General features: G+C 36.1%; 1 protein-coding gene and 1 long non-coding RNA gene across 2 annotated transcripts in view; one reads left to right on the top strand and one right to left on the bottom strand.

Annotated features, from left to right (window-relative positions):
• LOC140520937 (uncharacterized) overlaps positions 1–3,829 on the top strand; it is a 28,330-nt gene extending 24,501 nt beyond the window's left edge. Inside the window, exon 3 of the long non-coding RNA XR_011972719.1 lies at positions 3,618–3,829. This is a non-coding gene — a long non-coding RNA (uncharacterized lncRNA). The remainder of the gene's footprint in view (positions 1–3,617) is intronic.
• Positions 1–27,639, bottom strand: part of SERTAD2 (SERTA domain containing 2) — a 148,492-nt gene that overhangs the window by 57,334 nt on the left and 63,519 nt on the right. The window lies entirely within an intron of this gene.

The following is a 27,639-nucleotide window of genomic DNA, read 5'->3' as shown; positions in this document are numbered from 1 at the left end:
TTTTGGATTTTTGCTCTTTTTCATAGGTTGACATGAATTTATCACTTAGTGGACAATCTACTTGTAATGAGCATACTCATCCTTAGGTAACTGTAGAAGGACTAGACCAGGGGTGGGGAACCTGCAGCCTTGAGGCCATATGTGGCCCTCTAGTTCCTCAAGTGTGACTCTTTGACCAAATCAAAACTTCACAGAATAAATCCCCTTTACAAAAGGATTTGTTTTGTAAAACTTGTAAAACAGAAGGCTGCACCCAAGAGGACCACATTGGCCCCAAGGCCGCAGATTGCCCACCCCTAGACTAGACATACCAACTGATCTAAAAATTTTATTATGATTTTACTTGAAATAAAAACTTCATTCTCTCTATTTTCTTTGCCATATAGATTAGAAAAAAAAAAGCACTACATTAATTATCACAATTTTGGTCCTTTGAGGTAAATTCTTAAATTCCAGCCTGAATGTTAAGCTGGTCTTTAAACCCACCATCACTATCACCTGCACTACATTTACACACAAAACAATTTTAAAAATACATACTCAGCCAGGCCAAGAACAATGGAATAAGAGTTAACAGCCTGGGTAAAATTATCTATAGCACATTAGGTTTTTATAAAGTGTTTTTAAAAACATAATCTAGATATGGAACTTAATCTTGCTAGCTTAAAATTAACACTTCTAGTTTTGAAAAGATTGATTTTTTGAAAGTTTTACTAATGTTTTTTATTTTGATGGCATAGTAATTTCAACTTACTCTCTCCAGACTGAACCTTCCCTTGTGTTAAAAAAAGAAAAAATATCTGACACATTGACTTAATTTGAACATACATACAATATTCTGTTCTAAAAATGTCCTTTTCATCTCCTATGATGTGGAAGGTATATTTCATTATCAGTTCTCTGGAATCTTGATTTTTTAAAAAATTCCTCAAATTCTGATTTCTTTTCAGTGATCTTTTCATTTGCATTGTTGAGGTCATAGTGTCTATTATTCTCTGGGTTCTTACTTTGCTCTGCATCAGTTTCAAAAAAATCTCAGGTTTCTCTGAATTCCTAAAATTCATAATTTCTTACTGCACAATAATATTCCATTATATTTACATACCATAGTTTTTCTAGTCATTCCCCAGTTGATAGCCCTACTTTGTTTCAAGTTCTTTGTTCCTCCAAAGAGTGCTGCTTTGAATAGTGATATTTAGAATTTTTTCCCCTTTGTCTTTTACTTCTTTGGCATATATACCCAGTAAAGACTCATTTTTGAAGGAGAAGAATTTGGGAAGTTCTGCCAAAGTTTTTAAATGGACAGTTATCTTTGAGTCTAGTTTTAAAGACAAAATAACACAGGGTGATTGGTCTATATAACTCTCTTTAGAAAAAGTTGAATCTGTAGTGCCAAATTTAGAGGAAAAAATAACTGGGGATGGCATCAATAAATACCATGATTATATCAACTGTATTGTAAATGCCTACTGTCATTCACCTTATTTACAAAGAAATGTATTATGCATAAATCTGTTGAATCAATGAGTAGATTTAATTGTCCTTAAAGTTGTTTCATTTTCATCTTTTTTAAAGATAAAACAAAATATATCTGAAAAGTTGAATCAAATAAAAAACTTGAAACAATGCCAGATTATCTTACCAACTATGACTACAGAAATTATTCACTTGGCATCATAACCCTGAGCACTGTTTAGATGAGATGTCTGCAAAATCTAACATTATCTATAGAAGCAAATAGCAACATTGGTAATTTTAACACCACCTAGAATTATTTTTAAACTTTGATTTGACTACATATAAAAGAAAAAAAGGGCAATGCCTGTTTTAAAATTCACCAGAGCTTCATTTTCTACCGGTTCTGATTCTCTATTCTGTAGGTAAGGTGGGAAAAGGGAATAAGCATTTATATAATGCCTATTATGTCAGCCCTCCCTCACTCAAAACAAAGTCAAGTGCAAGTCATATCATCATTTCTCTGAAGTCATGGTCTTCTTCGAAAATGAAGGACAAAGTCACATTATGTGATAGGTGTTACGCTAAGCACTTTATAAATATCTTATATTATCTTTAGGCCCTTCTGTTCAGTGATAAATTTTTTAAAGCTTTTGTATTTTTTGTATATAATACTGTTTCCACATTAGAAGCAGAAATTTTAAAAAAGTATTCCAGTTATATTTCTGCTCTGAGAGCAAAAAGATAGAAAATAAAACCTTCTCAAAAAAGTTCAACAGATGAAAAAAATTACACATCTTTCTCTTTTGTTTGAATTAGAGGGCCAGAGAGAGGTAGTGGACTTATGATTTCATTGGTATGAATAAGAACTCCAAATTGAGAGAATTTCATTTATCAAGGAGGGCTGGCACCTCCTCTGCAAGCTTTAGTCTTAAGAGTTGCTTACTTAGAGAACTGAGAGGTTAAATAAATTTACTCAGGGTTACACTTATATTTTCCTTAAAAACTAATTTCCAAAGTAATCTTCTTTCGGACAATTTCTAGTCTATTAACAAACAAAAGTATACTGTGTTCATTTCAAATATTCATGTTCATCCCTAGTGTCAATAATGGACAGAAGTTTCATTCCCTTCACCATTTGCTATACATTGGAATAACAACAACAAACAACCTCAAATTTATTTGTTTCAAGGTTTGAAACACAACTCTGTGAATTAGGTAGGGCAAGGACTGCTGTGCCCATTTTGCAGATAAGGAAACTGAGGCTCTGAAAGGTTAAATGAATTGTCCATTATTACCTAGCTGGCAAATATCCAAGTCGTCTGGTTCCAAATTAAACACCCAATCTATGTATGCTATGCATTAGCTAATTTACTCTCTGTTTTATAGAACAATGCAAAACCCAATGATTAGCCTAAATTTCTCATTAGGAATCCCAGCTGACAAGGCAAATATTCAGCTGGTTATTTAAAGCCTGTGTCTTAAGTGGCCCTCTTATCTGCAAGGCTAAAATCAAGAAAGCACCTAGTATCATTGTGCTAATAACCTAAGCTGGCAGTACTACAGAAAAAAATAAAAAAAATGAAACAAAAAACCTGCCTCACAAATATGGGAGGCTTGATGGCTCCTTAGCATATGAGGGGATTTCCTTATAACTGGGACACCTTTGTTTAAAAAACAAAATAAATACAGAAAGACGCATTTTCTTTGTGAACTCTCCATAACATGGTGTCCATGTGACTATGGACTTACTAAACCAAACATGTTTTTACTTCTCTCCTCAGATGCTTCTTTCAGTGCAGGTGAAAGAGTAAGAAGAAACCATACTTTTTGACTTTGGGAATTGCTGTATTGTCTCATAGCATGTGTAATATGTCTTAAATATGTTTTTTCTTGAAATAAGCTTATGTTAAAAGCACACTTTTTTTTTTTTGCTAGCTAGCAAGCACTCTGTAGCTAGGTGGTTCTAAATAAAGAACTCTAGTCAACAACAGGAAATAACTCCCACAGCAAAAAGGGGCAGAATACAAACTCTCACTAACTCTTGTACACAGCTCACAACGGCCTTTTGTTCCACACACATTAAGGCTGAAATCTTTACTTTTCAGAGCATGTTTCTGCCTTTGCTAGGCAATTAAATCTTTCTCTTTCCTTTATTGCAGGATGGTCTTCTTGCTCTTGCCTCCAAAGAAGGTACTCCTTAAAACTAACACAAGGGATGGGATGAGATACCTCAAGATATACTCAGATTTAAGAAGAAACAGAACCTTTTAGAAAAAATAAAATTAATCTTATGTGATCTGTTCTAATAGTATATTGACCCATGAATGAAAGAAAACACAACTTAAAGAACAAAATAAAGGAAAATATTCTACCTGCTAGGTGTGTTTATAATAAAGTAAGAATAATGAGACAAACTATTTTTATATCATTGGTGTGTTTATATATATATATATATATATATATATATATATATATATATATACACATAAAATACGTGTATATATCAGTGTTACTGGTAGACATTCATCATGACAAAGCACTTCAAAAGTTCTTTATATAACTCTAGAAAAATACATAGGGAAAAAAATTCCAAATCATATTTACCAACCAAACCAGAACACTTGTGCATCAAACAAAGACATTTCAATTGGACCATATTAATGGAGTTGGAGAATAAATTGGGGCTTATATTCTTGGCTAGGCTAAATTAATCTTAAATCTGAGGAAAATTAGTCCAGAGAAGGGGAGAATGCCTGGGAAAGCAGATAGGGTAGAGTGACCTTATGTTGTGATGAATAAATTTAGGAGGGGTGAGGCACAGAAAATGGAAGGATAAGAGCTGATGGTCAGAAAGCAGAGTTTTATAGTTATGGATAGTAGAGGTGGCAGTCTTGTGAGTAACTGGAAAATCAAGAGCAAGATTTTTTTTTAAATCCCTGCCTATGTCTGCCATGGATTAAAGGTACAGATCATGAGAAAATGGGAAGAGTGACAGACTGGGAAATAAGGGTATTCAAGAGGCATCTAAGTAGCATAGTGGATAAAGCACTGGGCCTGGAGTAAGGAAGACCTTATTTTAAATCTGGCTTGAGACACTTACTGGCTATGTGACCCTGGGCAAGGCATGTAACCTCTGTCTTCCTAGGTTTCTTCAATTGTAAAATGAGGAAAATAATAGTATCTACATTCTAAGGTTGTTGTGAAGATCCAATGAGATTAGCGTGGTGTGTGACACATAGTAGATGCTCAATGAAAGTTTTTATTCCTCCATGTAAATTGAAATCCCTATGTATAAAGATAGGTTGGGGAAGATGCAAAGACTGTGGTGAGCTAGGTTTTTCAGTCATTTTTAATCATGTCTGACCCTTTATGACCCTTTCGGGGGTTTTTTGGCAGAGATGCTACAATGGTTTGCCATTTCCTTCCCCAGCTCATTTTGTAGATGAAGAAAGTAAGGTAAACAGGGTTAAGTGACTTACCCAGGGTCGCAAAGTAGTAAGTGTCTGAGGCCATATTTGAACTCAGGAAGATGAGTCTTCCTGGCTCTAGATCCAGGGGTCTATCCACTGCACTAGGTACTGAACTCTTTGAGAAAAGAGACAGAATGACTTGAGAGCTGGTAAGTAATTGACACCCAGATCTCAATAGTGTAATATATGTGGATGGAATGGATGACTGTGACAGTAGTGGGGGAAGAGTCTGGAAGTGACAGTAGGGAGCATGAAGTATGCCTGCCTAGTCTTCCTCCTGGCCCAGTTTGTCAGGGAGCATGAGTTAAGCTATATTAAGTGATGAAATGGATGACCATGGATAATAGTTTATTCTTACAGGGAACTAGGTTTCTGTGATTTCAAGGAGATGGAAAGAATGCAAAAGGAGCAGGTGTAATATGAAGGGCAGTTGACCACCAAGAGAAAGAGAAGTCCCCAGGGCACCATGAAAGGTGCAGTGGGATAGATACACAGTAAAAATGGGACTAACATGGGAAAACTATCAACATAACTGAACATATCAATAACAAAACGAAGAGAAATCATATGATTATCTCAGATGCAGAAAAAGCATTGATAAAATATAGCACCATTCCTATGAAAAACACTAGAGAACATTGGAATAAATGGAGCTTACCTTAAAATGATAAGTAATATTTATCTAACACCACCAGCAAGCATTATCTGTACTGGAGATAAGCTAGAAGTCTTCCCAGTAGAATCAAAGGTGAAGCAAGGATGCCCATTCTCCCCTCTATTTTTTAGTACTATACTAGAAATGTTAGCTATGGCAATAAGAGAAGAAAAGGAAATAAAAGTAATTAGAAGAGCAATGAGGAAACAAAACTATTACTTTCTGCAGATGATATGATGGTATACTTAGAGAAGCCTAGAGAATCAAATTAAAAAAAACTATTTGAAATAATTAACAACTTTAACAAAGTTGTAGGATAAAAAATAAAGCCACATAAATCATCAGCATTTCTATATGTTTACCAACAAAGTCCAGTGGCAAGAGATAGAAAGAGAAATTCCATTTAAAATAACTGGAGACAATATGAAATATTTGGGAGTCTACCTGACAAGACAAACCCAGGAATTATGTGAACACAGTTACAAAACATTTTTCACACAAATAAGACAGATCTAAACAACGGGAAAAACATTAATTACTCATGAACAGGCCAAGCCAATATAATAAAAATTACAATTCTACCTAACTTAATCTACTTATTTAGTGCCATACCAATCAAACTACCAAAAATATTTTATACAGCTAGAAAAAATAATAATAAAATTCATCTGGAAGAACAAAAAGTCAAGAATATCAAGGAAATCAATGAAAAAAAATGTGAAGGAAGGTAGCCTAGCAATATCAGATCTCAAATTGTATTATAAAGCAGTAATTATCAAAACAACCTGGTACTGGCTTAGAAATAGAATGGTGGAACTGTGAAATAGATTAGGGACAAATTACATTACAGTAAGTGACCATAGTAATCCAGTATAAGATAAACCCCCAAAAATAAGTTTTTGGAACATAAACTCATTATTTGACAAAAACTGCTGGGAAAACTAGAGAACAGTATGGTAGGAACAAGGTATAGACCAACATCTCACACTGTATACCAAGATAAGGTCAAAATAGATACATGATTTACACATAAGGGTAATATCATAACCAAATCAAGGAAACATGGAATAGCTCATCTGTCAGACTTATATATAAGGGAAGAATTTAGGATCAAAGAAGATTCAGAGAGCATTACAAAATGTAAAATAGATTCTTTTGATTATATAAAATTAAAAAGTTTTTTTCCCAAACAAAACCAATGTAACCAAAATTATAAGGAAAGTACAAAACCAGGGAAAGAATTTTGCAACAAGTATCTCTGATAAAGGTCTCATTTCACGAATATATGGAGAACTGAGTCAAATTTAGAAGAATGCAAGTCATTCCCCAATTGATAAATGGCCAAAGGATGTGAATAGGCAGTTTTCAGATGAAGGAATTAAAGCTATCTATAGTAATATAAAAAAATGCTCTAAATCACTGTTGATTAAAGACATATAAATTAAAACATCTTGAGGTACCATCCCACATCTTTCAGAATGGCTAATATAACAAAAATGGAAAATACCAGATGTTGGAAGGGATATGGGAAAACTGGGACACTAATGCACTGTTGGGGGAGTTATAAACTAATCCAATCATTCTGGAGAGCAATTTGGAACTATGCTCCAAGGGCTATAAAAGTGTCATATCCTTTGATCTAGCAATACCACTGCTAGGTCTATATTCCAAAGACATAAAAAAAATGGAAAAGGACCTATTTGTACAAAAATATTTATAACACCTCTTTTTGTGGTGGCTAAGAATGGGAAATTGAGGGAATGCCCGTCAGCTGGAGAATGACTAAACAAGCTGTGGCTATGATTGTAATGGATATTGTGCTATAAGAAATAAAAAGCAGGATGATTTCAGAAAAACCTGAAAAGACTTACATGAACTGATGCATAGTGAACAAAACCAGGAGAATACTGTACACAATAACAGTAATATTGTTTGGGAAAAAGTGTGAATGACTTAGCTATTCTCAGTAATACAATGATCTAAGACAATCCCAGATGATGAAACATACTATCTACTTCCTGAGAAAGAACTGATATTGATTGAATACAAACTGAAACATGCTATTTTTCACTTTCATTTTTTTCTTTTATTTGAGTTATCTTGTATAAAATGACTAATACGGAAATGTTTTACATAATTACACATGTATAACCTATATCTGATTGTTTACCATCCATCTCAGGGTAGAGGCAGGGTAAGAAGGTAAAGAATTTGGAACTCAAAACTTTAAATAAAAATGTTGAAAAATTTAGGAAATATAAACTAGACTACTACCCAAAAGATTAAAATGTTTATGGAGCATTCAGTCTGAAATGTCCAATAGTCAGCTGGAGATAACATGATGTGGTTGTCATTCCTTGAACAGGATGGTTAAATGTATGTGAGGCTGGGGAGGTGGGAAGGGGAGGATCAGACAGCAGTACAGCAGATGCCATTTCTAGCCTCTACTGACCTCCAATCTTGAGAGGAGTTAGGGCTAGATAAATAGATCTAAGAATCACTTTCAAAGAGATAATTGCTTCCATGGGAATTAATGAGATCAATATAGAAAGGGAAGACAAGAAGGGTGAGAACAGAGCCTCGGGTGATACCCATGGTTATGGGTCATGACCTGGATGAGCATCCAGTCAAGGAAACTGAGAAGGAACAGTCAGACAGGTAGAAGGAGAAGCAGGAGAGAGCTACTGCAATAACCACCACCCCCCTCCCAAAAAAAAGTAACAGAAAAGAGAGTGATTAATAGTGTCAGCGACTGCAGAGAAGTTAAGGAGTATGAGAATCTGGAAAAGGTCATTAGATATGGAGAGAAAGAAAGATCATTGGTAACTCTGGAGAGAAGGTCTAGATGAAGGCTATTTTCTGAAGCCACACTTGAAGAGAATTAAGAAGACAGTGAAAGGAAAGGAAGTGGAGGAACTGATTGTAGATTGCCTTCTCAAGAATTTTAGCCTGAAAGGGTGAAAGCTAGCAGGAATGGATGGATCAAGTAAGGGGTTTTTGCATTTGGAAAGACATGGGTAAGTCTGTAGGCAGCAGAGAAGTGAATCACACCTTAGCATAAGTGTAGTGATCTTGATGATCACTTGCTGATCAGCTTTTAGTGGGTGTTCTCTTCAGTGGTACATATGGCAGCCTATTTACACCTTTTAATATTGTGCAGACATATTGTCCTATAAATCTTTATATTGCATCACTGGGAGAACATCAATGTTAAAAGAAGGGTTTTAATGTCAGGTCTACTATGAGAATGTTGAAAATGCTACATAACTTTCCAAAAGCAATCCAGCCTACTTTTTCCTTCCTGTTAGGTCTTGACTTTAGGTGGGGAAGTGAAAAGAGCATGAGACTGGAAGCTTGAAGATGAATTCAAATGCTTACTCAACACTTACTAGCTTTATGACCCTGGGTGAGTCATTTGACCTTTGTTTGCCTCAGTTTCCTCATCTGTAAAATGGAAATAATAACAGTACCTATCTCTCAGAATGTTGTGAGGATCAAATGAAATAATATTTGTAAAGCATTTTATAAACTTTAAGGCATTATATAAATGTGAACTTCTCTTCCTTCTACTTCACTGTTGATCTGCAATGCCTGTCCAAAGATATGTGTACAGACATTCTACTTCAGTAGATTATCTACCTAACCATACGTCATAGTTGATTTTTCCTATATGGATATTAAACCAACTTCTTTTGGGTGACTATTTATTGAGAAGGCTCTATAATATTCTGGGGCTTGATGGAATCAGCACAATGTCATTCACATGTTGGGACCTTTGAAGAATTTTGCCATCTATAGTAAATTCCACTTCCATTTGGACTTTGAGTCCAAATGACATCATCCTCTCATAATAATAGCAAACAATTTTGGTGATTCATGATTTATCCCTTACTTTATATTGACAATCAGAAGATCTCTGAATGAAGTTCTAGGGTTGCTCTATGGTATACAACGAATCTTGTATAATCTTAACATATACATGAAAGACAGTCTGTTAGTGGAGATCACTTCCAAATGGGTTGGCTGAGTACAGTTTCATAGAAGAAGAAGGATTTGTGCAGGGTGTTTTATTAAGGATAAGTAAAATTTTGATAAGTGTAGTAAAGGGAAAGGGAGGAAAGAAATTTTAAAATTGTTAGCTAAATAACAAATAGAATTGGTTTATTTAAACCAGAAGGCTTAATATAGAGAAGTAGCAAGAAATAAAGCCAGAAAGTATCAATGCTTAATGAGCTGCCTACACAGCTACCAGAAAGGTAAGCTTTAGGCCAGATTGTAGAAAGTTTGAATGCCAGTTGACATTTTATTCCAGAGACAATCTGGATGTATTTCATGATCATCATCCACAACAATTTTTTAAATGTTTGCCCCCAAATGGTACTTTGTTGGCATTGTACTCAGGCAAACACTGGTCCATATGTTAGATCATAAGATCTTTGGTTAAAAGCTGAAAGAGCCCTTAAAAATGATATAATCCAATTCCCTCATTTTCAGATAAGAAAACTGATATAAACAGGCTTTTGTAAACAAACCTCTCAGCTCTCAAAAGGTCTTAACACTATATAACTAATTTTTATAGATACGTTGATGATGACAGAGATGGCAATAGTATCAGTTTATACGTATAAAATGAATGACAGTCACAAAGCACTCTCATATACATGATCAAATCTGATCCTCACAATAAACCTATAAGATAGCAATGTAAACACTCTGTTTCAAAGAGGAGGAAAGCTGTTGATCAGAAAATTTAAATAACATGTCTGAGGTTACACAGCTAATTTAGTGGAAAAGCCAGGACTAGAACTCTGATCTTGTAAATCCAAGTTCAGAATTCTTTCCAATGTACTTTCTGATAGATAGATAGATAGATAGATAGATAGATAGATAGATAGATAGATAGGTGTAATCTGATTACATATTCAATGTAGGTAGCTTAAGCATTAGCAGTCTTTTAAAGAAAAAAAGTCCAAGGTCTCATGGTACCAGCAAATGCAAGATAGCTGTAGGTTAAAAAATGTATTATACATAAAAAACCATACATTCATATATATGTGTGTGTGTGTGTGTGTGTGTGTGTGTGTGTACATATATATATCATATATTTCCTGAAAAGTTTTTTTTATTCAAACAAGAGGACAAATACACTGAAAAACTAAGAAAATATAAATTTGCAAGTTAGTCCATGCTACTTCACATGGCATTGACCAGCTATTGCTAGTAAGTTACAAATTCTACAGCTAGTTACAGTACTTTTTGCAACATTAGGTCAAAATTTGTTCCTTGTGAAAAGTTTAATTCAGGTATAAGGTTGACCTTTCAGAGTATTTTGCATTTATGTATCTCACAAGGTCAGTGTAACAGCAAGGACCCTGGCATACGTAAGACGGCCTGCTGTACAGGTTCTTAGATCTGCTTTTCTAAAAGGAAAGCAGCTTTTGAGGGGTCAACAATCACTTTAATCAAGCACATATATCAACAGAGAAAATACAAGCAGAGAAATAAAGACCAACAGACAGAGCTTCTGTCTCACCATTATATACATACATAGTCACCAGAGACAGAAATGCCAACATCTGGGTTTTCAAAGTGGGGGTGGGGGGGTCCTTAGTGGCTACCCAGAGTCTCCTCTAGTCAAACAAACACTTCCAATGAGTAAGCCCCAAAGTAAAACCTCACCACAGAGTATTTATACACTTTTCAGAGCCAGAGGGCACAACCCTCAGACCCAGTGTCTCAACAGAAATTAACAAAAGGTATTGTGGCCTATTAATGGATGGGAAAGATAACTCTTCCTCCCACCCACCATTAACCTTACAGTCAGATACTACTTGAGTCTGATCAGACAAGAATATTGTACCTTGGCATGAAATCAAAAATCAAATGTCTTACCATCTAAACAAAAGGAAAATCTTTTCTGGGCAAGTACAAAGAGCTACCAAAAACTACTTGGATGGTAAAGCTAGGCATCAGTTTCCTTAGCCTACCTTTTCTTCTCAGATTCACTGAGGGGATTTAGAGGACAAGGTTCTCTTAAATGAACAGAGAGCTCTGCTAGAGAAGCCCCAAGTAGCCTTTGGAGAGCCATCATCTGAGATGCTAGAGCTTTGGACCTAAATGACACCAGGTCATGGTTGTTCCAGCACTGCCACCTGCCCACGTGGATGAGTTTTAACAGCTTTATCATTGCCCACCAACATGATCATGGGCAAGTCCCTTAACCTCCCTGGGCCCCAGTTTCTTCATCTGTAATATAAGGAACTTGAATTAGATGACCTCCAAAGTTCTTTCTAGCTTTAGAACCTATGACCTTAAGTTTATTTCAAGCCACTGATCATTCTACTAAGCAATTCAAGGTATTTGATGTACAAAAATGATGTAATGTAGATAAGTATAAACAGCTAAACTCATATTTAATGGTGGGAATAGGGTGGATTGATCCTGTGCTTTAAGAAAATTACTTTAGAAGATGAGTGAAGGATGGACTAGAACAAAAAGAGACTTGAGGCAGGCAGACCCACTTGCAGGTTATTGCAATATTGTTCACCCCTCTCTCACATGAGAAAATGTTCTTAACAGAGCCTGAGGGACTGGGAAGATGATGTTGCCCTCTATAATAAAAGGGAAAGTAGAAAGGAGAAGGGGAATTATGGGAAATTTGAAGAGGATGAAAAAGTTTGAAAGAGCCACTGGAGATAGTGTGTTAGTCCTTCAGATAGAGAACTGATAAGGGAGATACGATAAGATTGCCTAGCAGCAGTGAGGGCCCAGTTGAGGTTGTGTAATGAAAATTTGTAGTGGACCCAATCAGAATACCTGCATGATTTTCTCCACCTTTTGGTGCATTTTCGTAGCACCAAAACAGACAAATGATTGGATTGATTCAAGGCTGAAGCTTAGTTGGGCACAATTGGTGATATGATAAGGGGGTTAGCAATTCAAGAGAGGAGAACAGTGTAGAACAGAATTGGTTCAACATGGAGTGAAGAGAGAGAGAAGAAAAGAGATTGGTAACAAAGGGGAAATGGCGTAGGAGAGAATTGAATTAAGAGACTAGAGGGCACGTGCAGATTAAAGAGCAGGTTTATATAAGGAAGGTAGAGGGAAAAGCGAGAAGCCAATAGACTGCCTCTTGTCTATGTCCTCCCACAAATCCTCTATGAGAGGTCAATCGAGTGTGTAAGGGGCCTTATTTTAGATCACTTGGATGTAAAGTGTGATTCTGAGATAATATATGGACAGCCCAAGATCATATTCATGAAATGTTGGAAGGCCTCCAGTACATATGGTAGATCTTTTATTGAGGAGCTGTGGGGAGATACGGACAAGAAGGCATGGATAGGTTGTGAACAGCACTACTGAAGGAAATATCCATATTAATGAAATCACAGACCCACAGAAGCACTAAAATAAATATTTTGGTACTCATATTCACTATATGTAAAACTGGCAAAACTGAAGAGCCAAGAAAGCAAAAATGTCAATAATCAGGATTCATTTGTCAATGAAACATACACAAAACTAGTTCGAGTACTAAATTCCAAATATAGAAGAAATGCAAATACAATAATAGCTCCAATTTGGCCTTATTTCCAGTGATCCTGAAGCAAAGATCTATAAGTAAACTTATTTTTAAAATACTTCCATGGTTCCAACAAAATTACTCAGGTGTTTATAAATAAAACAGAACATTTAAAAAAAACCTTGAATTTTAAAAAGTAAAATGTGTTGAACTGAAATACCCCCCTCAAAAGAAACCCAACAACTTAATATAAGTAAAAGAGAAGATGAAAGTTGTTATGAAACATCTAGTTTGGTGAGTTGACTCAAACACTTCCATATATATCAAAAGGGATCTATGATTTTATCAATGTGGGTACACTTTCCACTAGATCATACTACAACCATCCCAGTTCTTAGTAGGCAGTTTTATGAGTCATGTGGCCAAATCATTCATCACCTGGTTGCTAGCATTTCAGTAAAAGATATTCTGACTTTAACTGGTCATTGGACAACATACCGTTCCTGGGTTCATATCTGAAGCCTTTTTCCTTTAGTAGGACCTTTCTTCCAGAGCTTGTGCTGTACTTCCAGAGCTTTCAAGATCATAAGATCACCTTCATATCTTAATGAGGCATTAGAGGAGGATTTTAGTGAAACATCATATCCAATATTGTTTCTAGTTATAAAATATTGAGAACAAACAAGTCATATATGTTTCACTAAGTTGTTTATAATCTTTTAGATTTGGAATTAAATTAAATTTTTTAAAAAAACATCCTGTTATTTGGCACCATCAGCAGAACAAATTTTAAAATATATTTTCAAAGTATATTCTGCTGAAGTTTGGGGGAGAGAAAGTACCCTTTCACTGAGAAAAAAAAATGGGTAAACACTGCATTAGACTATGAGAATAAATATGCTTTAGGAATCCAACAGTTAGTATTTATTGCACATTGTAGCACCATGAGTAATATAAAAGAAACATAAAATATGGTACTTGACTCAAGGAGTTTCATATCACCAACAAGAATGGAAACTAAGAAACAAACTGTTAAAACCAATTAAGTACTAAACCTTGATATACTCTCTTTAAGTAGACAAGATAGAAATTTAAAGAAAAGAGGAATCATTGAACTTCGCACACAAACCTTCACACACAGAAGCTTATGTATTACTTGGGACAGAAGTAATTTGTGACAACAATGGTTATGCATTTGCACATTTCTACTGACACTAAGCTAACTCAGAAAGTCTAACCTTGACCGTCAGATGAAACTGGATTGAGCTGGTTTCTTCACCTTTAATTAGTTTTATTCCCCAGCTGAGTGCTAGATTTTATGGCATACAAGATATGCTTCATTGTTCTTTTGCTATGTTTTTAATTCTTTAGTTTTTAAGAAAGGCTATTATTTCAAGGAAACAAAAGCTGTAGTTCTAAAAGAGCACACTTCAATGACCGTTGGTTACTGCTATCACTGTTGGCACAGGAAAATCAAATATTTCAAGATTTATTTTATCCCAGAATAAAAGAGGATTGGCCACACTAGAGTGCAAAAGGAAGTGTAGTTGAAAATGAATATTAAATACTAAAAGAGGTTTCATATTGATCAGAAAATCATCTTAACATATGCATTTTTAAGGACTGTAAACCCAAATTTGAGTTTCTGTAAATATAGCTTTAGCTCAGAGTGAAACTTCATGACTGAATATGAAATGCCTGAAAATAAAAAGAGCTCTCTGAAGGAAATGCTGATGTATTCAGCTAATGAATGCAAGTATTAGTAGCTAGTATTCCCTCTAAAGAAAAGAAACTTATAAAAAAGCAAATGTAGAAAATTTACTAGCAGTTGGTTGCTATAAGAAATACTGTAGTAATTTCATGGACTTTTAAAAAACCTTTCACCCCATGTTTCAGTGATTTTAGTCCAAGTGTACTGATGACACCCAAAACTCTGGTCATGCATTAAAGTAACATGCAGCATATATGTAGTTTCAATCTTTGTAATTTGGATCCAATTCTCCTGACCCCAAGATGCATTAACTTAATTCTAACTAAACATTGTTATCTCTTTAATCTATGTTCCCATCTATCTGAAGAGTTGTCTGCAATGACACTGAATGAGAGATTTACACAAAAATGCACAATAAAAAATTGATTTCTCTATATAATGATAAAATCTCCCCTATACAGTCTATTTTGACACTTTAATAACACTGTTTTTTGTTTTTTTGGTAAGAGAAACTGGGATAACCATTTCACATTTCATGATTACTATTAAGCAAAGTACTGCTACTAAGGAAGAAAGCATTTATTAACTGCCTTAACTACGCACCAGGTGCTGTGCGAAACTCTTTACAAATATTATCTCATTTGATCCTCACAACAACTCTGAAAGGTATGTACTATTATCATTCCAATTTTACATTTGAGGAAACTAAGGCAAATGGACATTCAATGACTTGCCCAGTGTCATGCAACTAATAAGTGTTTGAGGCTCAATTTGAACTCAGGTCTTCCTAACTCTAGGCCCAATGCTCTATCCATGCTCTATCTATTAAAAAATAACTACATATCTATATCTACATATATACAAGGTTTTTTTTTCTTCTCACATAACTATCTGTTTTGCTAAATTCTGCTTAATTAGTTCTAACCAACTGCAGCTTGACTATGTAGTATAAAACAGTAAGAAGGAAGATCACTACGTCAGCTTACTAAGAAACTTAACCAACTGCTGCCAATCATTAAAAACTATACGTAGTTGTTTTTTGACATAAATTACAGCCTACTAGGGACTAAATGAAACTCAACTTGTATAAGCCCTTGGGCAAAGCTGAAAGAAAAGTTTTTAAATTTAGAAATTTCCCAGAAACAAAGGCCCATAAATATTCTTCTGGTGATAGCTGTTACAAGACTCAGAACACCACAATTCCAAAAAAAAACCTCTCAACCAAAGGGCATTGGAAGGGCATGAATAAGCTGTAGGACACTATCAACAAAGAACTATGCAGAAGAAACACCATAAAGGATATCAGAGAGAAGTGCAACCAAAAAAGAAGGTAGACGAATCATTTATCGAGAGAGTGGGACAACGCCACCAGTATCCATAAAACATGAAGAGATCTAGAAGAAGGCTAGGCCTGTACTTTGTATTGACTCCTTATGGAAGATTTTAGGGAGAATATAAACACAAATCAAACAAGATAAGAAAGTGTGGATAAGTTATAATCTGCACCACTGGAGAAAATACCTATACTACCATTAAAGAAAAATACCTACACTAATGAGATCTCAGAATGAAAATATCAAAGTAAAAATTTCATTATCCAACTAGTATTTTAAAATACACCACTGTCTGAGAAATCCAACATATGCCTAAAATGACATAAGAAATGTTCAGGCATATAAATGATGTATGGCATACTATCACATTTTAATTATTCATAACATTTCTTTTCTGCCCTAATTATAAAAGCAGATTCTGAAAACGAGATGCAAATAATGTTCCCTTCCAAACTCTGTGAAAATCACAAAATACAAAAAATAAATTTTCTTCAATGTCTTGGGAAAAAAAAAAGCAATAATTACTTCTACCCATGCCTTTCTCATTTTCTTTGCTATAAAGACCTGAATTATGTATATTTTCCCATCAAAAAATACTGCCAAGAGATCTGTGGCAAAGAAACTCAAGTAAAAGAGGTAGCACATGAGCAGAAAGATTTAAGCTCTAATGGAATCAGACCCATCAATTTCTCTGATTCATATCTAAATAGCAAAAGCCTGTTTATATCTGACTGTCTTTCTCTTGTTCCCCTTAAACTTTGAAGCTATACCTGTTAAGCATGTAAAGCCTGGCTATGCTCTAAAAGTAAAATAAGATAGATGTTTCAACCATTCACCCAGATGAACAAATTTTAGACCATAGTTCATAGCCTAGAGTTAGGAGGACCTGAGTTCAAATACACCCTTAAACACTTATTAGTTACATGGTCCTGGACAGGTTGTGTTTTAGGAAATTTCTGATTTTCCACCTGAGTAGCTTAAATTTATGTTGTAGAAAAAGAAACTTATCTTAAAAAATATAAAATTAGTCATTCTTAACCACACTATTAATTCTTGTTTATCTAAGGAATATAGTTATAGCAACTAATGCTAATAACAATGCTATCTAGACTTAAATCTGAGGAACTCTAAATGTTTTTAGGCATCACATCACAGTTCTCAGGGTTTTGCTGAGCATTAAATGAGATAAAGTTTCAATCTCACTTCACAAATTTGGACATTTCAAATTGCATGACGAGAGACTTCTCAAATGCAACATGTCTGAAACAGATCTCATAATCTTTCCTCCAAAACCCATTCTCATCCCAGATTTCCCTATTTCTGTTGAAGGTATCACCATTCTTCCAATCTCCCAGGTTTGTAACCTTGGAATTTTCAACTCCTCATTCTTCTTCACCCACACATCCAATTAGGAATTATTAGTTGAACAGACCAGAGAAATTATTTTAATCCAGAGGATCAACATGCTAATATATCAATTAATCCATTCCCTTACCACCCATCCCCACCATCTTTTTTCAATTCACAGGGCCATCACTGTAGTTCAGGCCCTTTGGCCTGGATTACTACAAATAACTTCCCAACTGGTCTCCTTGTCCCAAGATTCCTCCCCCTCCAACCCATTCTCCACACAGCTGCCCAAGTGATTTTCCTAAAGCACTGCATCACTTTCCCACTCAGTAAACTCTAGTGGCTCTTGATTGCTTCCGGGATAAAATGTAAACTCCATCTGGCATCCAAAGCCCTTTATAATCTGACTCCAGCCTACCTTTCTAGTCATACCGCACATTACTCCTTTTCACACACTCCCCAGTCCTGCAAATTGGCTTTCTTGTTGTTCTTCACACACACACACCACTCCAACTGCCATCTTCATGCCTTTCAGAGGCTTTCTGCCATGCCTGGAATGCTCTTCTTCTTTACTTCCACTCCTAGAATCCCTAGTTTCTTTCAAAAAGCTCAGCTCAAGTGTCATCTTCTCTAAGTGGCCTTTCTTGATTTCCTCAATAGCTAGTGCTCCTCCCCACAAAGAAAATTACACTGTATTTATTTCATGCATTTATATTATCTCTCCCAATACAATGTAAACTCTTAAAACTGTAGGGATTGTTGATTGTTGTCTTTGTATACTCAGTGTCTGGCACCTAGCATGCACATGATAATGCTTATTAATTAATTGATTCTTTTTCTATATACTAATAGATTAGAAATATAAAGGCTTTAATACTAATAAAATATGAAAGAAGTTTGGTTAAGTATTTTTGGATTAAGAAAACTAAATGGATTCAATTCATTAGACCTATATTTATTCTTCATAAAGAGGTTCATAGGGTCATGGCTCAATCCTTGTACACTAAAACAGAAAAAAATCTCCCAGTACTTAGGTAAATGTGGCCAAATTATCAGTTTGCAGCCAAAATAAATGCCCAAGCAGAAGGGGAAAAAAATCTTTGTGAACCAGTCCAGCCATTGTAGAGAGCAATTTGGAACTATGTCCAAATGGTTATAACTGTGGATACCCTTTGACCCAGTGATACCACTAGTAAGTCTGCATTCCACATAGATTTTTTTTTAAAGGGAAAAAGATCTATCTATACAAACATATTTATAGTAGCTCTTTTAGTGGTGGCAAAGAATTGGAAATTGGGGCATGTCCATCTATTGGGGAAAGGCTGAACAAGTTGAAGTATATGGTTGTAATGGAATACTATTGTTCTGCAAGAAATGATGAGTAGGCAAACTTCAGAAAAACCTGGAAACAGCTACCTGAACTGATGCAGAGTAAAGTGAGCAGAACCAGAACACAGTACATAGTAGTGACAATACTATATGATGATCAGCCATAAATGACTTTGTTATTCTCAGCAATACATTGATCCAAGAGATTCCCAAAGGACTCAGGATGAAAAATGCTTTCTACCTTCAGAGAAAGAACTGATGGAATCTGAATGAATGAATCAAAGCATGCTATTTTTTACTTTATTTTTTTCACGTTTTTTTTTTGGGGGGGGGGGAGTCTGTGTTTTCTTTCATAACATGACTAATATGGAAATGTGTTTTGCATGACTGTACATTAATAACCTGTATCAAATTGCTTATCATCTCAGGGAGTGAGGACAGGGAGGGGGGGAAGGAGAGAATTTGGAATTCAAATTTTTAAAAATGTTAAAAATCTTTCTTACATGCCATTGGGGAAAAAAAGGTTATTTAAAAAAGTAATGTAAGCAAGGCAGCTTTAGGATAGGGAATAGAACCTGTGATTCCATTGCTATAGATATCTACCATTGGTACAGATTTCTGCAATCCCAGGTTTTAGAGAGTTACAGAAAACTAAGAGGTTGAATGACTTGTCCAAGAGTCACAAAGCCAGTAAGTTTTCCTGGCTTCAAAATCACCTTTCTTATTCACTATACCATTCTGCCTCTTACACATCTTTAAACATGCTAAATAAAGGTGACTTTTCTCAGTACAACCAACACCTTAGCTGAAATAAGAATGGTCAAATTTTGAAAGAAATTTCATGATTACCCACATCAAAGTTACATCAAAAGTTCTTTATTGGTACACATAAAATTTGGTTCTTTTTATTTTTTAACTATTTACCTTAAAGACTCAAAATAAAGTGTTATACATAATTTAAACAGATATAAACTCTAGCTATGTCTTTTGTTTTGGTGGGGGGAAGCTCAAGAAAATTATAGTTATCTCCCACTTATTCTCATTTTCTTAATCTTCAGGCACATTGCACTTAAATATATTTTTAAAAAGCACATTGCACTTAAATATATTTTTAAAAAGACAACTGAACTCACATTTGTACTAGGGATCAACAATATTCATAGTAAAAGGTATGAAATATACACTATTACTTTTTTTACATTTCTATTTATTTATTTTAGTTTTCAAAATTCATTTCCACAAAATTTTGAATTCCAAATTTTCTCCCCATCTCTCCCCTCCCCCCCACCCATGATGGCATGCATTCTCATTACCCCTTCCCCCAATCTGCCCTCCCTTCTATAGCCACCTCACCCCATCCCCCTGCTTTTCTTATCCCCTTCTCCTTCTATTTTCTTTTTACAGTAAGATAGATTTCTTTACCCCATTGCCTGTATATCTTATTTCCCAGTTGCATGGAACAATAATTTTTAACATTTGTTTTTTAAAACTTTGAATTCTAAATTCTCTCCCTTTTTCCCTCCCCACCAAACTTAATTGAGAGGGCAAGCAATTCAATACAAATTATACATGTGTAGTCATGCAAAACATCTCCATAATAGTCATGTTGTATCTGTTTTTCCCTCCATCCTATCTTGCACCCTGTTCTATTCTCTTCTCTGACTCTGCCCCTCCTCAAAAGTGTTTGCTTCTGATTACCCCCCTCCTCCAATCTGCCCTCCCTTCTCTTACTCCCCTCTCTCTTATCCCCTTTCCCCCCACCTTCTTGTAGGGTAAAATAGATTTCCATGTCCAATTAAGTATGTATGTTATTCCCTCCTTAAGCTAAATTTGATGAAAGTGAGGTTTACTCATTCCCTCTCACCTCACTCCTCTTCCCCTCCACTGTAAAAACTTTTTATTGCCTCTTTTATGTGAGATAATTTACCCCATTCTACCTCTTCGTTTTTCTTTTTCCAGAGTTACAAATCTCATTTTTCCATGTAGGAATATAAACAGTTTAACTTTAATAAGTCTTTTATGATTTCACTTTCCTGTTTACCTTTCCATGCATCTCCTGAGGCTTGTATTTGAAAGTCAGTTTTTCTATTTAGTTCTGGTTTCTCAAGAATGCATTAAAGTCCTCTACATTATTGAATGTCAATTTTTCCCCCTCATTGATTACATGCAGTTTTGCTGGGTAGGTGATTCGTGATTTTAATCCTAGCTCCTTTGACCTCTGGAATATCATATGCCAAGACCTCTGATCTCTTAATGCAGAAGCTGCTAAATCTTGTGTTATCCTCATTGCATTTCCACAAGACTTGAGTTGTTTGTTTCTCGCTGCTTGCAATATTTTCTCCTTGACCTGGGAACTCTGGAATTTGGCTATAATATTCCTGGGATCTCTTTCAGGAGATGATTGGTGGATACTTTTAATTTCTGTTTTACCCTCTGGATCTAGAGGGCAAGGCAGTTTTCTTTGTTAATTTCTTGAAAGATAATGTCTGGGCTCTTTTTTGGTCATGGCTTTCAGGTAGTCCAATAATTTTAAAATTATCTCTCCTGGATCTATTTTCCAGGTCAATTGTTCTTGCAATGAGATATTTCATATAGTCTTCTATTTTTTCATTCTTTTGGTTTTGTTTTATAATTTCTTGATTTCTCATAGAGTCATTAGCTTCCATCTGCTCCATTCTAATTTTGAAGGAATTATTTTCTTCAAGTGAGCTTTTGGACCTCCTTTTCCATTTGGCTGATTCTGTTTTTTCAAACATTCTTCTCCTCACTGGCTTTTAGAACTCTTTTTCCATTTGGTCTAGTCTATTTTTTAAAGTGTTAGTTTCTTCAGTATTTTTTTGGGTCTCCTTTTGCAAGCTGTTGACTCGTTTTTCATGAATTTCTTGTATCACTCTCATTTCTCTTCCAAATTTTTCCTCTACTTCTCTTACTTGACTTTCTTTTTTTTCGATTTATTTATTTTTTGTTTTCAACATTCATTTCCACAAGATTTTGAGTTCCAAATTTTCTCCCCATCTCTCCCCTCCCCCATCCCAAAACACCATGCATTCTGATTACCCCTTCCCTAAGTCTGTCCTCCCTATCACACCCCTCCCTTCTCATATCCCCATCTTCTCTCTTTTCTTGTAGGACAAGACAGATTTCTATACCCTATTACCTGTATTTTTTATTTCCTAGTTGCATGCAAAAACAATTCTCAACATTCATTCCTAAAACTTTGAGTTCTAACTTCTCTCCCTTCCTCCCTGCCCACTCATCCCCACTGAGAAGGCAAGCAATTCAGTATGTAGGCTATATACCTGTAGTGTTGCAAAAGACTTCCATAATAGTCATGTTGTGAAAGACTAACTATATTTCCCTCCGTCCTATCCTGTCCCCATTTATTCTATTCTTTCTGGTTCCTCCCCTGAAGTGTTTACTTCTAATTATTCCCTCCTCCCATTTGCCCTCCCTTCTGTCATCTCCACCCCATTTATCCCCTTCTCCCCTGCTTTCCTGTAGCGTAAGACAGATTTTCATATCAAATTGAGTGTGCATGTTATTTCCTCAAGCCAAATGTGATAACAGTAAGCTTCACTTTTTGCCTCTTACCTCCCCCCTTTACTCCTCTCTTGAAAAAACTTTTTCTTGCCTCTTTTATGAGAGATAATTTGCCCCATTCCACTTCTCCCTTTTTCCTCCCAACATATTCCTCTCTCACCCCTTAATTTTATTTTTTTAGATATCATCCCTTTCTATTCAGCTCACCTTGTGTCCTCTGTCTATATATGTGTGTGTGTGTGTGTATGTGTGTGTGTGTGTGTGTGTGTGTGTGTGTGTGTGTATTCCTTCCAACTACCCAAATACTGAGAAAAGTTTCAAGAGTTACAAATACTATCTTTCCATATAAGAATGTAAACAGTTCAACTTTGGTAAATCCCTTATGATTTCTCTTTCCTGTTTTATCTTTCCATGCTTCTCTTGATTCTTATGTTTGAAAGCCAAATTTTCTATTCAGCTCTGATCTTTTCATCAAGAATGCTTGAAAGTCCTCTTTTTCATTGAATGACCATTTTTTCCCTTGAAGAATTATACTCAGTTTTGCTGGGTAAATGATTCTTGGTTTTAATCCTAGTTCCTTTGACTTCTGCAATATCATATTCCAAGCCCTTCAATCCCTTAATGTAGAAGCTGATAGATCTTGTGTTATCCTGATTGTATTTCCACAATACTCAAATTTTTTCTTTCTGGTTGCTTGCAATATTTTCTCCTTGACCTGGGGACTCTGCAATTTGGCTACAATATTCCTAGGAGTTTTTCTTTTTGGATCTCTTTCAGGAGGTGATTGGTGGATTCTTTCAATATTTTACCCTCTGGTTTTAGAACATCAGGGCAGTTTTCCTTGATAATTTCTTGAAAGATGATGTCTAGGCTCTTTTTTAGATCTTGGCTTTCAGGTAGTCCCATAATTTTTAAATTGTCTCTCCTGGATCTATTTTCCAGGTCAGTTGTTTTTCCAATGATATATTTCACATTATCTTCCATTTTTTCATTCTTTTGGTTTTGTTTTATAATTTCTTGGTTTCTCATAAAGTCATTAGCTTCCATCTGCTCCATTCTAATTTTTAAAAAAATTATTTTCTTCAATGAGCTTTGGAATCTCCTTTTCCATTTGGTTAATTCTGATTTTTAAAGGATTCTTCTCCTCATGGGCTTTTTGGACCTCTTTTGTCATTTGAGTTAGTCTATTTTTAAAAATGTGATATTCTTCAGCTTTTTTGGGGTCTCTTTAAGCAAGTTGTTGTCTCTCTTTTCATGATTTTCTTGCATCGCTCTCATTTCTCTTCCCAATTTTTCCTCCACCTCTCTTACTTGATTTTCAAAATCCTTTTTGAGCTCTTCTATGACTTGAGACCATTGCATATTCATTTTGCAGGTTTTGGATACAGAAGCCTTGACTTTTATGTTTTCCTCTGATGGTATGCATTGTTCTTCCTCGTCCCAAAGGATGGAAGAAAATAACTCTTCATCAGGAAAGTAATCTTCTATAGTCTTATTTTTTCCCCCCTTTTTTGGGCATTTTACCAGTCAGTTAGTTGACTTTTGAGTCCTTTGTCAAGTGGAGGGTATACTCCAGGGAGCTGTAAGTTCTCAGTTCCTCCGAGGTGGCACAATCAAAGGAGAGGAGTTTACTCCTCTCCTGGCCTGAACTCTAGTCTGGAAGCAACCACAAGCTTTTCTGCCCAGGATCAGCGAGTAAAATTCCCTATCTAGAGCCTGCAGCAGCTCCACCAGCCAGTGTTCCTGCTCACCCCAAGACTGCCACTCAGGACTGAGACCCAGATCAGTAGCTCTATTCCCCCTGGGGCCTTTTGCACAAGGGCTCCAAAAATGGACATTGCTGCTGTTGCTACCACCTGGGGCCGGCCAGATCATGTTCCCTTCTCAACCAGGTGAAAGAGTTTTCTCACTGACCTTTGAAGCTGTCTTTGGCATTTGTGGGTTGAGTAATCTGGGAACTGCAGCTACTGTCAGGGATTCTGCCCCTGATGACTGCTCCAGTCCTGTCCCTGCCATGCTGTGTGGCCAAGGCTGGACTGTGCTCCACTCTATGCTGGTGTGACAGACATTTCCTGTTGGCCTTCCAGGCTGGAAATCTCTTTCACTCTGTCGTTTTGTGACTTCTGCCACTCTAGAATTTGTTTAGAGTCATTTTTTATTGGCATTTTATGGACTGTAGGGGGAGAGCTTCTATTGGTCCATCCTTCTACTCCATAGTCTTGGCTCCTCCCCCCTCTTACTTGATTTGCAAAATCCTTTTTGAGCTCTTCCCCGGTCTGAGAACAATTCATATTTTTCTTGGAGGCTTTGGATGTTGGAGCTTTGACTTTGTCATCTTCTTCTGATTGTATATTTTGATCTTCTTTGTTACCAAAGTAACATTCTATAGTCTGGGTTTTTTTCATTGTTTGCTCATTTTCCCAGCCAATTACTTGACCTTTTAATTTTTTGTTAAGGTAGGGATCTGCCTCCATTTTGGAGGGCATACTATCCCAAGCTTCAGGGATTTTGTGCAGCTGTTTTCAGAGATACTTCTAGGGATCTGTAAGTTTTCAGTTCTTCCAAGGTAGTATGATCCAAGGAGAGGTGTTTCCTTTCCTCCTGGCCTGTGCTCTGGTCAGTGAGTGATCACAAGCATTCCTTTCTGCCCTGTAACTTTGAGGATGGTTCCCTCTCCATTGCTGCCACAAGCTCTGCTATGCCAGCGCTTCTCCTCACCCCAGGACTGCCACCCAGAACTGTGACCTAGATCCAAGTATGGGAAAACCAACGGAATCTCGCCTCAGTGCCAGCAAAGAGATCCCTGTAATCTCCTTGTGATCAGTTGTTAGATCTCCTTACTGTCTGTGGGCTGACAGTTCTGGAAGTAGCCAATGCTACTGCTGCCATGCCCTGGAACTGCACTAGGTTCCTCTTTCACCCAAGTCCAACAGACCTTTCCCACTGACCTTCTAAGTTGTCTTTAGCATTTGTGGGTTCAGAAGTGTGGAAACTGCCTCTACTGCTAGTGATTCAATTTGCTGAAACCTGTTCCAGGTTTGCTGGGGCCCAGTCTATGCCAGCGTGGCCCACACTGGACTGCACTCTTCTCCCAGCCTGGTGCAACAGACTTTTCCTGTTGACCATACAGGTTGTGTTAAGCTGAAATTTGTTTCACTCCGCTTTTTTGTGAGTTCTGCTGCTCTAGAATTTGTTTAGGGTCATTTTTTACAGGTATTTGAAGGGGTTTGGGGGAAAGCTTAAGCAAGTCCATGCTTTTACTCCATACCACCCTCCTCCACTCCATACACACTTTTACAATGGAAGACAGATAATTCAATCAATTTATTTCATTCAGAAACTTTTTGTGATTACTATTCCCTCTTAAGTGTTATTTAGTACTTCTGAAACTTTATAAAAATATATGGATGCCTGTTTTTATTCCACACATAAAAGCTCATTTATTCCATTTACATATCATTGCATATGCTCTTTGAGTATGATAAAAATTAATAATTTTTAATTGTACACCATTGTAATAGGAGGGGTTTGTTTTGGGGAGAAGGGATTTATTTTAAAGTGTTGTTGATTTTTCGACTAAGAGAAAAATATTTACAAGTATGAGCATAAATGACAAAGATCCCAGTATTTTCAGGTCACTAATGGTTTTATGCACATTGGTTTTTAAAGCCTAGAAACTGACTGGGTGTCATTTAATCTCCTAGATTAAAATCACTTAGTGAATATTGTATTGTTCCACTATTTTCACTGTCATTTCAGCATTTGAAGCCTTACTCTGGTTCTTCTGCTGGCTAGCTCACCAGCTAATGAAACCTAGCACAGGAGCAGCTGCCTGAATCTATGTCAAACTACATCTGGCACCCATCTATCTTCCAGCCATCTAAATTCATTTCTGAAATCACAGAGAAGCAGCTATAGATCTCCCTGCAGCCAGTCCAACACAACAGTCTTTGTCTCATCAAGTCTGTTAAGTAATTTAAAATAATTTATTTTAAACTTGCCTTATATTTTATAGTGACAGCTTTTCAAAGACAAAGGGAAGGAAGAAGGCAAGAGAAGGAGGAGGACAAAGAGGAGGAGGAAGAGAGAGATTTAGAGAGAGAGAATGTTCCATTAAAATTTGGTAGACTAGAAAAACATTGGTCCATATGTCTTTGTATGTTTCTTAAATTGTCATTATTGGCTATTAAACGTGCTGTAGTATGAATACTCACCAGAAATAAAGATTTTCTGTACATCAGGTCAGAAAAACTATCCAAACCCAATCCACACCAAGAGGAAGCATAGTACAGCAGATGGAACACTGGCCTTACAGTCAAAAGCCCTGAGAGTTCAAGTCCTCTCTCAGATCCATAATGGTTATGTAGCAATCTCTCAGTGTCCTCAAGCAGTTGTCCAACAGTAAAAATTAGACATCAGTAGAAAGTGTTTCCACCACAAAACATCCCTAAGTGGATAAAATCACAACTCTGGAAGAGTAAAAAAGAGGGCTTTATTTTGCTTCATTTTCACATTCAAAAATATTCTATAGAATATGATCTCAGGGAAAGGTGTGAGTTAATTCTCCCTTTAGTTTACCCAAGAGTACAATTAGGTAAATTTGTTACTTATCAGAAGTTGCAATTTCTGGGATCACTATTTATGTATAATTCCTGTCCCCATGGTGTGGAAAGTGTACCTTCTTTAAAGAGTATATTGTTTTCTTCCCCTGTACTTGAGGGCCGTCAAGAATAGACTGTTAATCATACCAAGGGTCCTAGTAGTAAAAGCATGGTCTCTGGGAGCGACTGACAAACTGGGTGCCAAAGACAGAAAATGCCACAAGAACATTGCTACTTATTTCTCTTTGTAAAGAAGTCTTGAAAAGTCAGCTAAGAGGTGCATCATTCGGCCTAAAGGTCACAGCACTTTGTTTATTGATGTGTACTCATGTTAGCACAACAATCCCTTAACTTGCATTGTTCCCCTGGCCTCAGCCTAAATTCCAATTAACCCCTGAAGTCTTTCCCAGCTCTACAAGCTGATTGAGCCTTCTCCTCTGAGATTACCTTTCATCACCTTTCTACATATTTGGTATGTACCCCGTTATTTTCAAGTTTGTCTCTCCCCTTAGAATGTGAACTCCTTGAAGACAGGGACTATTTTTGCCTTTATTTGTACCTCCAGCACTTAGTACAGTACCTCATAAATAGTGATGGCTTAATAAATGTTGGTTGACTGAATGTTTTTGCCATATGTGTTCAGTGCTCAAGTATAGTCGAGTTTTAGCT

Source organism: Notamacropus eugenii, chromosome 1 (assembly GCF_028372415.1).
Source record: "Notamacropus eugenii isolate mMacEug1 chromosome 1, mMacEug1.pri_v2, whole genome shotgun sequence".
Lineage (NCBI taxonomy): Eukaryota > Metazoa > Chordata > Mammalia > Diprotodontia > Macropodidae > Notamacropus > Notamacropus eugenii.
Note: the sequence above shows the minus strand (reverse complement) of the source record. Positions and strands in the feature narration are given on the sequence as shown.